Below are 10,922 nucleotides of genomic sequence, written 5' to 3' on the forward strand. Positions count from 1 at the left end.
CGCTAGCGAGCTCCAATTTGATTCTTGTTACACTCATAAACGAGACCGTTAGAGTCGCCTTAGGACTTGCGTCCCGGGAGCGGCGTCCGAAGGTCAAGTTAGTATCGATACGAAATGAGGTTGGGTCCTTTGAGTGGAAGGAACCCGATTGCATGTAGAGAGAGAGAGAAAGAGAGAGTTGGACTTACTTATTGTGTGTTGAGAGGTCTATTTATACATAGTTGGATATAACTTTTCTTGGAGAAGAAGATCAACAGCTAGCTATAAGATAGCCATGAGAAGGTTGAGTTTAAGGGTGTACTTTGTGCCTTAGGAGGGAGCAAACCGAAAATGGCCGAACCATAGGAAAAATGGCCAAACCGTCAGGAAATAGCCAAACCAACTGAAAATGGTCGAACCGTCCGGGAATGACCAAGCCGTTAAGAAATTGCCGAACCATCCACCGTCCAAGAATGACCAAACCATTAATAAATGGTTGAACCATCCGAAAATGGCCGAACTGTCCGAGAATAACCGAACCATTAAGAAATGGTCGAACCATCCGAAAATGACTGAACTATAGAGAAAATTACCGAACCATTTCTAAAAGGTCGATGAGATATACATATCAACATATATAGAACTAGGATCGGGTGAGGACTACGAGGACAAATCTGGACTATTGCTTTTCAAAGACGAGCGGCTGAGATTAAATAGAGTTTTTTTTTTAAATTCAAAATGGCGGTGATAGTTTTGAAATTAATGAGAACTCTTTTTGGCTTTCCTTCGGAAGGACAAAATACTTGAGGGTTGTCAACAATGAATAACGAATCCATCGTTCACATTCTTCATCTAGATCCACAGGTTTAGAGTGAATACACCCAAACGAATTGGGAATGTTGGTTCATTTCTGTAAGAAAATCGACGATCAGTTGTCGGAATCAAAGATCTTTACATTTACATTGCAGTTACCAATGTACTTATCTGATTCCTTCTACTCTTCTTGAATCAGAAGTAAAATAAGGAAATCCAAACCCTAGGATGACGAATCCATCTTCTGGAGCAATCAGTGCAGCCGCTAGATCACAGAAGATAAATGTTGATGATCGAATTTCTCTTCGTTGCTACTACTGTCTTGTTTTTCGACTTGCTTTTCAATCACCGATGAAGATGGGGAAGGAGATGTACAGATTAGTCTCGATTATGATTCTTAAATGATGCAATTCAAGATCTTGATGTTAGCAATTGCGAGCTCAAGCTCTACATGTTGAGAGTCTTTTGTCAGATTTTTCGATGATGATGTTCAAGTTAAGGACGAAGGTCAGATTTACTTTCATTTTCATTTTATTAAATTGATAGCAATTAAGAACTGGTAACTCGTTTTCGATTTTCATTTTCTAATATCAGATGGATTTCAAAAAAAAATGTAGTTAAGAACATATGTTAGCTTTTCAAAAAAAATGGAAGAGTTATCTTGATTAGAAAGTTGTGTAGGCTGATGGATTTTAGTGTATCTACAAAAATGTAGTTACTTTGAGTTAGATGAACTACAAATGAAAACATAGACTAATTAGGGATTTCAATATGTCTAAAAGTGTAGTTAGTCTATCTGGATTTTGTAGCTTGTATACATGAAACTTTCAACTTTCAATCTAGAGTTGATAGTTTAAGTTTAAGCTCAAACAATTTTCTTCTTCATATATCTTTTCCTCTAGATTAATCCACTGATGCAGATCGTGGGGATGTGCAAAAAGGAAGTGCAGGGATATTTTTATATAAGTAGATTTATGGAAAGAGGATGCGGCTCCACTTGTCTTTGTAAGTACCTTCTAAAAGGTACTCTGTTTCCTTTTTGTGTTAAATAGATCTTCATGTCACATAGGACACTTAACTAACAATGTTCTTGCTTTTCAACATTAAGTTGCTATCAAAAGGCTACATAGTTATTTATATATTCTCTGTTATTTTTGCTCCTTTTTTCATTACTTGTTTCCACCTAAATTTTTCTCTTTGATACAACCTAATGTTGTCTTGTGTCACACCCCCAGCCGACGGCAGAATCGTTGGGCGAGTGACGAAAATCGAATATCACAAACATAGTATATATCAAACATTAAGCAATCACTTAGAGTTTTACATCACATACGACATAGTTATATCTTACTTTGTTACATGTTTCATGAGCAATCTTCAACGACTCAAAAAGAGGACATAAAATGTAATTTATAACAAAAACATAAGACAATGATTCCATACTCCTCGCGTGGATTTCTTGCCTTAATTTCCTGAGAATACATGCTACAATATGTCAACATTAATGTTGGTGAGTCCTACAGGTTTTGACTCCGCATATTCTTAAAATAACATAAGATTTTTATAAAAAGAAATATAGAGATAGAAACCTTTATCCTTTTCAAAACATATTTAGACAAATTTTCACCAAGAAATGATCATTTTATTGTTGTATAGGTTGTACTAGCATTTCTAGTAAATGAGTCTCTATTTGTCAATTTTTCAAATGATAATCATTATTATCGGTTGTCATTTTATTAATCTAAAAACCAAAGGAATATTAAGTATGTTAAGATTTCTCTTATATATCTTATCTCTCTAACCAAATTACGATGGCAGTTAATCCCTGAGTGGACTGTAACATCCGGATTTCCAGGGACATTATCGTGTATGTTATCCTTGAGATTAAAGGAGGGACTCGACGAGTTGAGGGACCAACTCGCCGAGTCGATTCGAGTTGATCGCGTGAATTTAATGAATGGACTCGACGAGTTAGAGGAGGGACTCGCCGAGTAGATTATGGGCAGAGAAACCCTGATTTCCCGGGTTTGAGGCCTATTTAAAGGAACTTATAGCCTCATTTGCGGCTACCCTTCTTTGAGAGCAAACCCTAAACGTGTATGGAGAGCCATGAGAGTCTTAGAAGCTAAAACTTGGAGTAAACTAGTGCATCTCTTGAGGAGAAGAGGAGATCACCCATCAAGAGAGCTAGAGAATCAGTAGATCTGGTGTAACTTCGTGCAAGGGCTTGAGTAAGAGGTAAAGCTTGCACCTTTCTTGTTATTTTTCTTAGATCTTGTAGATATGGAAGATTAGGGTTTCTTCCACCATAATTGGGACTTTGTATGCATAAGGTCTCTCATGAGGCCTAGACTTCGGATCTGGACCTTGTAAGGTCCAGAGAGTCCAAAGATTATAGCTTTAGTTAACCATTGAAGAGTTATTGTGGTTAATCATCCTTGTTAGAGTTATATTGGCATTGTGAGCTTTATATGTCATGTTTAAACGTAAAGCTTGCAGCTTTACGTGACAATCGACCCTCAGGATGGTAGATCTAGTGTTTGGGGTGATGGATCTGCCTTAAATCGTCTGAATGAACTCGCCGAGTCGATGAGCCGACTCGACGAGTTGGTTAGGGTTTGTCCTGAGGAACTGAATCAGGCGATAGCTTGACGAGCTGAGCTGGACTGTCACGAGATTGCTGAGGAAAGTAAGTGGACTCGACGAGTCGCAAGGGTGCACTCGGCGAGTCGGGTCAAACATGGACTGTTGACTCGAGTTTGACTTCTGTTGACTTTGGGGCTTTGACCAACATAAGTAGTAGAGACCATGGAGGGGTAAAGTGGTCTTTTATCCACTTCAAAGAGTTAAAGAGAGGAAGAATAGCCTTCGGTCGTTAGAGTTGTGATTAGAGTATCACTTAGAGATATTCATCCCTTGTGTTAGGCGGAGGCTAGTTCAAGATTCGGGAGCGGGGTCTTTACTTGCTGCTAGTCAGGTGAGTCTTCTCACTATACTTTACCTAGAGTGGTAATTAGAGTTATATGACAGAGTATCTTGTATGCTATGTATGTGATTGTGATACAGTGCGTTATTTCTATGTGATTTATGATGTGTATGTTCCAGAGTTTACAAAGTTAGAACCGGAAGGTTCATAGAGTTAGGACCAGAGCGTCCACAGAGTTATAACCGCGACTGGCTAATATGTGTTATATGTGGTATTTTGGGGAACCCACTAAGCTTCGTGATTACCGTGTATTGTGATATGTGTCTCAGAGGATCGCGGGAAGGCACCGGCTTGATTGTACACACCAGAGAAAGAGTTATGTTTTGAGGATCCTGGATTATTAATGGAGTTGTGTTTTGTAATTTGAATAAACATTATTTCCATACAAAATGTTATGAAAAGTATGCGCTTTTAAAATGAAAAATTTGTTTGAAAAATTATGGTGTTACAAGTTGGTATCAGAGCCTTGGTTTGAGGGATTCGGACGCGCCTTCTGGTAAATCTGGACTCAAACTGAGGATTTGAGAAAAAATTTCAAAGAAATGATTTTTCTAAAGCGGACAAGAGTTTCTAAGAGAAAACAAGAAGGAGCAGTGTGTACAATCAGCCAAAGCCCGAACGGTGATTTCCCAAAATACCCTTACGTTTGTGTTATGAGATATTTATGAGATATGCTATGAGATATTATGCATGATAGAGATAGGCTAGGTATTTCATATGTTAGGACTAGAGTGGCCTGATTTGTGATGCCTTAGCCTAGGAGTTACTGTTATCTGTAATGTGCTTTTGAGTATGTGTTGATTAAGAGTATCTAGCAGGAATCCTTTTTAGAGAGGGATTTGAGTAGAGGAGTAATCTAGGAGAGATACCTAGATGAGCATTTGTGGAGTCTACTGAGAGGGTAGTCAGATGCCCACGTGGGGGTGAAGTCGCTTGAGTTCGGTGGTATCCTACATGTAGGAGGAGAGCAAGTAGGATAATAGCCTATAGTGGTTTTACATGTTGGTAGAGATTATTCGATGCCCGAATGCTGCTTGCTTCGTGCTTTGTGGACTCTTGATGACGAGAGTCAGCTACTAAGTGAATATGACGATATTCAGGAGGTAGATGGTTGGTATCATAAGGAGTTCTTCAGCTGCTGATGGCGGAGAAGTGTGAGAACCCAGGAATAGCCTAGGAAAGGGTGATCTTAATCAGATGAGTACACTAACCGAGTTGGATAATCCGCAGAGGAGCGAACACGCATGACGGGGTTGGTGATTGAGAAGGTCGAGCAGCTACTTAGGGACTCAGGGATGGTCCGTGTGGAAAGTATGGGTAGATGTGGCAGGTAGTATGGGCCCGTACTACTGAAAGCAGAGGACCCATACTCGATACAGGGAACATTCCGGAGGTTTGAAGTAGCAGATCGAGAGGTGATTTCATGGTTCGAGTACCATGATTTGCAGCAGATCGAGAGGTGATTTCATGGTTCATGTACCATGATTTGTAGCAGATCGAGAGGTGATTTCATGGTTCGTGTACCATGATTTGCAGCAGATCGAGAGGTGATTTCATGGTTCGTGTACCATGATTTGCAGCAGATCGAGAGGTGATTTCATGGTTCGTGTACCATGATTTGCAGCAGATCGAGAGGTGATTTCACGGTTTGTGTACCATGATTTGTAGCAGATCGATAGGTGATTTCATGGTTCGAGTACCATGATTTGCAGCAGATCGAGAGGTGATTTCATGGTTCGTGTACCATGATTTGCAGCAGATCGAGAGGTGATTTCATGGTTCGTGTACCATGATTTGCAGCAGATCGAGAGGTGATTTCATGGTTCGAGTACCATGACCCGTAGCAGTTAGTGTTATTGGTTCTACCAGTTATTCTGTGGTGATTGGTTAGACCGAGATCAGATGTGAAAGATTATGGGGCCAGAGGGCCATGAGGAACAAGTTTTAGTGGAGCATCCATTAAAAGGGAAATCGAGTTAGCTCCGAGGGATTGTTGGTGAGATGCCAATTGGAGTCACAAGACTCCGGAATGAGTAGAGATGGCGGTTGTGGAGGATTGTGGCATGAGTTGAGCAATCAGCCGATGGTGGAGATGTCACTTTCTGTGACCTGAGTGGTGCTATTTCTGTTCCTATGGGAAACACAGGAGGTATTGAGATTTTTGGTTTCCATGGTTAGGGGTGAGCCTTGTGGGGTAGCTTTGGTTACGATCTTTCATTAGAGTATTTGGGCAGTATATCTGCCGAGAGGTAATGTTAGAGCCTGAGCAGGTTGTCAGCGGGGACTGAGATGGTTAAGCACAAAGATACACCCTATCTGAGCATAGTAGGGCATGTATTAGCTGCAGCGGCAGACGATCAAGAAATGGATATTGGGGCGGTGGCTCTTATTGTCTATGATGGGTATCGAGTGTGGTAACGATGAATCCACTCTTATTACAACCCACATGATGGAACGTTGGTTGAAGAGTCGGGGATGAGGAATATGTTAGTTCGTTATTTTCAGACTGAGAGCCATGGTTACGAATGGACAATTGAGATGTCTGGTAGTGGGATGGTATGAGATTCTGAATGACTAGAGGTAGTGATGATGAGAAGTTTCTGAGGATTTCATCGGAGATTCGGAGTATTTGGAATTGCTTGACCTCCATCAGGGAGATCATCAAGCATTGCGTATCACCTTCCAAAAGTAGGTGTGATGTTATTGGTAAAACAGTCTGTGGGTTAGATTGTTGGCGAACCAATTGGTGATGGATCGAACCCTGAGTGGGGGAGAACCGGCTACTTTTGAGGAGATCAAAGAATTGTTCAAGAGCGGTTAGAGAATTGGATAGAGAGGCCTACGGTGCAAATTCCTGAGACCAAGGTTATTGGTGGTCAAGGAGAGGTGCAGAGCGAGATAATACATGTGGTACGTGTTTGAGAAAGGTTGAGTGTCTCCATGGCAAGTGGCCGTTGGTCGGACGCCTTGTGGTGGTAAGGAATCCTTCAAGTTTAAAATGGTGAATTCGAGGTGGTTGGCTTGCGAGGTTAGTTCGGTGGTTGAGAATTTCTGGTTCAGAGTATGGGCTATTATATGCAGTATGGGAAGGGAAGAAGTTGATTGGGCAACCAACTTCAGGGTCGTTATCAGTATTCTTGCATGAGCTTTGAGAATTAGAGGAGGAAGTTTCGGATTGTCATCTTCATGTTCTGAGTCGTTGGTAATTTCTCCGTGTTTTAATTTGGAAGATGGAGTATTCCGGTGTTACAACAAGAGAAAGATCGGTTGCGAGATTTCGAGGAAGCAATGCGGTATCTGAGTATGATGCCATGTGTATGAGATCAGTGGTGGAGTCAATGCACTGCGAGGCGTTGTGATGGTATTCTGGGGTATCTGAGTTTAATGTCCTAAATCTCAAATTATTTTGAGTTTTGAGTTTGAGAGGACGAGTGGTGTATCAAGTGTCTATGGTTCCGGTGGGGGCCCTTAAGCCAATTGACACCAAATGGATTTATATGAGAATGTGAATTGCATCGAGGAAAAGAGGTTTTGTCATGACGGTGGTTGTCTAATGTAGTGATGCTTAGTTGGATGGGTGTGTGTACCTATCTATGTTGGGCCGCAGAGCATGAGTTAATGATCGCGACGTGGTGTCAACCTGAGGATGAGATTGTGAAGTGGTAAGAGTAAATGCGGTAAGACTGTAGGGAGTTGCAGTTTCAATAAGTCAGTTCAGAGAGGTTGTGGTGATGCTACGGGGAGCCGTAGTACTCACTATTCAGGGAGGGGTGTGGTGATGCTACAGGGAGTCGTAGTACTCACTATCCAGTGAGAGGCTATGGTGATGCTACGGGGAGTCGTAGTACTCACTATTCAGTGAGGGGTGTGGTGATGCTATGGGGAGCCGTAGTACTCACTATTTAGTGAGAGGTCGTTATGATACTACGGGAGCCGTAGTACCCACTAGTCAGCGAGAGATTGTTGTGATGAAGTGCTCTCTGATCAGAGCTTGATGCAGAAGAGTCTTAGGCTTGGGTAGCCCTAATATTTGACTTGTGGAAGCCTGGGGTCGAACCAGGGGAGAGACTGGGGTCTCCATGTTTGTCGGAAGTCGTTATATTCCAAATGGAGTAGAGGTTTTCGTAGCCAAGGAAGTGAATTAGTGAGGTACGCATGGGTTGCGAGTCATGATTCATAAGTTGAGTGGTTCATTGGGGCGAGTGGTTCCAGCCCTGGGTCAGATCAAACTCTCGAGTTTGAGTTTGGCTCTGGTAGTGCGTTGAGTAGGTAGAATGAGATTCCGGATTCAGAGCTGAATCTCATTTGGAAGGGGGTATTGCTTCCATCTGGCGCCTTATACCTGAGTGGGTCAAGTTGTTGGTGTGAGAAAACTGCGAAGCGAATGGGACTAATGAGTAGTAGACAACAGAGGTCGAGGGTGATACGAACTCCGTATTCGCTCGAGGAAAAGTGAACTTCGTGACTAGTGTGTCACACTGGGCCGAGTGAGCTAGTGTGGGAAGGAAGTCAGTGAGACATGTTGAGGTATGCAATGGGTAACCCTCAGAGGATCAACTGCTAGGTCGGGAGATGACCTGGTACTTAGTGTTCAAAGGGATTTTAAGAAGGGAGTTGGGGTTTGATTATGGTTCAGTGGATGAGTCCCCGGTGTGATGAGATTCTTCCATTCCTTGATATGTGATCTAGATTGTTTATCATGTCTGGGACGAGTGATCGGTAGCCAGTCGGGGCATGGACTTGTTTTATCAGTTCCCACTAGAGAATCAGAGGGGCAGTAAGCTATCGGGGTTTGTTATTCAAGGAGCGAATAACGTGGAGACGTCTAGAATTGGCGGTCTGGCTGTGTGTCAGGCTACTAGAAGTTCCAGATTCTAGAGAGTCGGAAGGGGTAGCATAGGGCAGATGGGTCTGTCCTTTTCCAGGGAGGAGTTCCTGTTTGGATTCGGGTGTCCAGAAAGGAAGATATTTGTGTGGTAAGAGACCCTTTAGATGGTGTTGTTTGGTCATTTGATTAGATCTATATGTTGTGGAGGAGCGATTTCGAGGGAGAAATCTAATTCAAGTGGGGGAGAATTGTAACATCCGGATTTCCAGAGACATTATCGTGTATGTTAACCTTGAGATTAAAGGAGGGACTCGACAAGTTAAGGGACCAACTCGCCGAGTCGAGTCAAGTTGACCGCATGAATTTAATGAATGGACTTGACGAGTCAGAGGAGGGACTCGCCAAGTAGGTGCTGGGAAGAGAAACCTTAATTTCCCGCGTTTGAGGCCTATTTAAAGGAAATTATAGCCTCATTTGCGGCTACCCTTCCTTGAGAACAAACCCTAAACGTGTATGGAGAGCCATGAGAGTCTTAGAATCTAAAACTTGGAGTAAACTAGTGCATCTCTTGAGGAGAAGAGGAGATCACCCATCAAGACAACTATAGAATCAGTGGATCTGGTGTAACTTCGTGCAAGGGCTTGAGTAAGAGGTAAAGCTTGCACCTTTCTTGTTATTTTGCTTAGATCTTGTAGATATGGAAGATTAGGGTTTCTTCCACCATTGTTGGGACTTTTTATGCAAAAGGTCTCTCATGAGGCCTAGACTTCAGATCTGGACCTTGTGAGGTCCAGAGAGTCCAAAGATTATAGCTTTAGTTAACCATTGAAGAGTTATTGTGGTTAATCATCCTTGTTAGGGTTATATTGGCATTGTGAGCTTTATATGCCATGTTTAAATGTAAACCTTGCAGCTTTACGTGACAGTCGACCCTCAGGATGGTAGATCTAGTGTTTGGGGTGATGGATTTGCCTTAAATCTCTGAATGAACATTTGGTCTGAATGAACTCGCCGAGTCGATGAGCCGACTGGACGAGTTGGTTAGGGTTTGTCCTAAGGTACTGAATCAGGCGATAGCTCGACGAACTGAGTTGGACTGTCACGAGATTGCTGAGGAAAGTAAGTGGACTCGACGAGTCGCAAGGGTGCACTCGGCGAGTCGGTTCAAACATGGACTGTTGACTCGAGTTTGACTTCTGTTGACTTTGGGGCTTTGACCAACATAAGTAGTAGAGACCATGGAGGGGTAAAGTGGTCTTTTATCCACTTCAAAGAGTTAAAGAGAGGAAGAATAGCCTTCGGTCATTAGAGTTATGATTAGAGTATCAGTTAGAGATATTCATCCCTTGTGTTAGGCAGAGGCTAGTTCGAGATTCGGGAGCGGGGTCTTTACTTGCTGCTGGTCAGGTGAGTCTTCTCACTATACTTTACCTAGAGTGGTAATTAGCGTTATATGACAGAGTATCTTGTATGCTATGTATGTGATTATGATACACTGCATTATTTCTATGTGATTTATGATGTGTATGTTCCAGAGTTTACAGAGTTAGAATCGGAAGGTTCACAGAGTTAGGACCAGAGGGTCCACAGAGTTATAGCCGCGAGTGGCTAATATGTGTTATATGTGGTATTTTGGGGAACTTACTAAGCTTCATGCTTACCGTGTATTGTGATATGTGTTTCAGGTATCTCAGAGGATCGCGGGAAGGCACCGGCTTGATTGTACACACCAGAGAAAAAAGTTATGTTTTGAGGATCCTGGATTATTAATGGAGTTGTGTTTTGTAATTTGAATAAACGCGATTTCCATACAAAATGTTATGAAAAGTATGCGATTTTAAAATGAAAATTTTGTTTGAAAAATTACGGTGTTTCATGGATATTTTTCCGATTTCTTGTAAGATGTTGGGAATTTCTGGGATTTTAAATATGTTATAACCAAACTCTTGACACTGAACTTTATTATCGCACCGGCTCCATAATAGGGCATGCTAATGTCATTCACCCCATTGTAACTGATGGGTTTTATGCATAAGAACAATCTTATGTGCTCATACAAACCCTAATGCTCGGATCTAGGTTTCTCTATTGTACATGCTTTGAATTCAAGACTTACAAACCTAGATCTATCATATATAATTCGAAATTATCATTAAGAAAACAGATCTAAGTGTTTTACCTCTTTCAAGTAGCCTGAAATCCTTGTAGTCTTCTTGATCTTGAGCTTAGAGTCACCATTGTAACTCCTCTAATGGTTCACAAACCCCAAAAGCAAGAAGGCAATATGAGAGAGGGTGAGAGATGCTAAAAATCAGC

The 10,922-nt window shown here is 41.9% G+C and overlaps 1 long non-coding RNA gene across 1 annotated transcript; it reads left to right on the plus strand.

Moving 5' to 3' along the window:
* The first annotated feature begins 739 nt into the window (after window positions 1-739).
* LOC145071498 (uncharacterized) lies at window positions 740-10,469 on the plus strand. Its single transcript, XR_013690511.1, has 3 exons — window positions 740-1,299; window positions 1,695-1,797; window positions 10,292-10,469. It is a non-coding gene; the product is annotated as an uncharacterized LOC145071498 (long non-coding RNA).
* Window positions 10,470-10,922: the final 453 nt, after the last annotated feature.

Source organism: Lactuca serriola, chromosome 8 (assembly GCF_051521515.1).
Source record: "Lactuca serriola cultivar US96UC23 chromosome 8, Lser_US96UC23_V15, whole genome shotgun sequence".
NCBI classification, from domain to species: domain Eukaryota; kingdom Viridiplantae; phylum Streptophyta; class Magnoliopsida; order Asterales; family Asteraceae; genus Lactuca; species Lactuca serriola.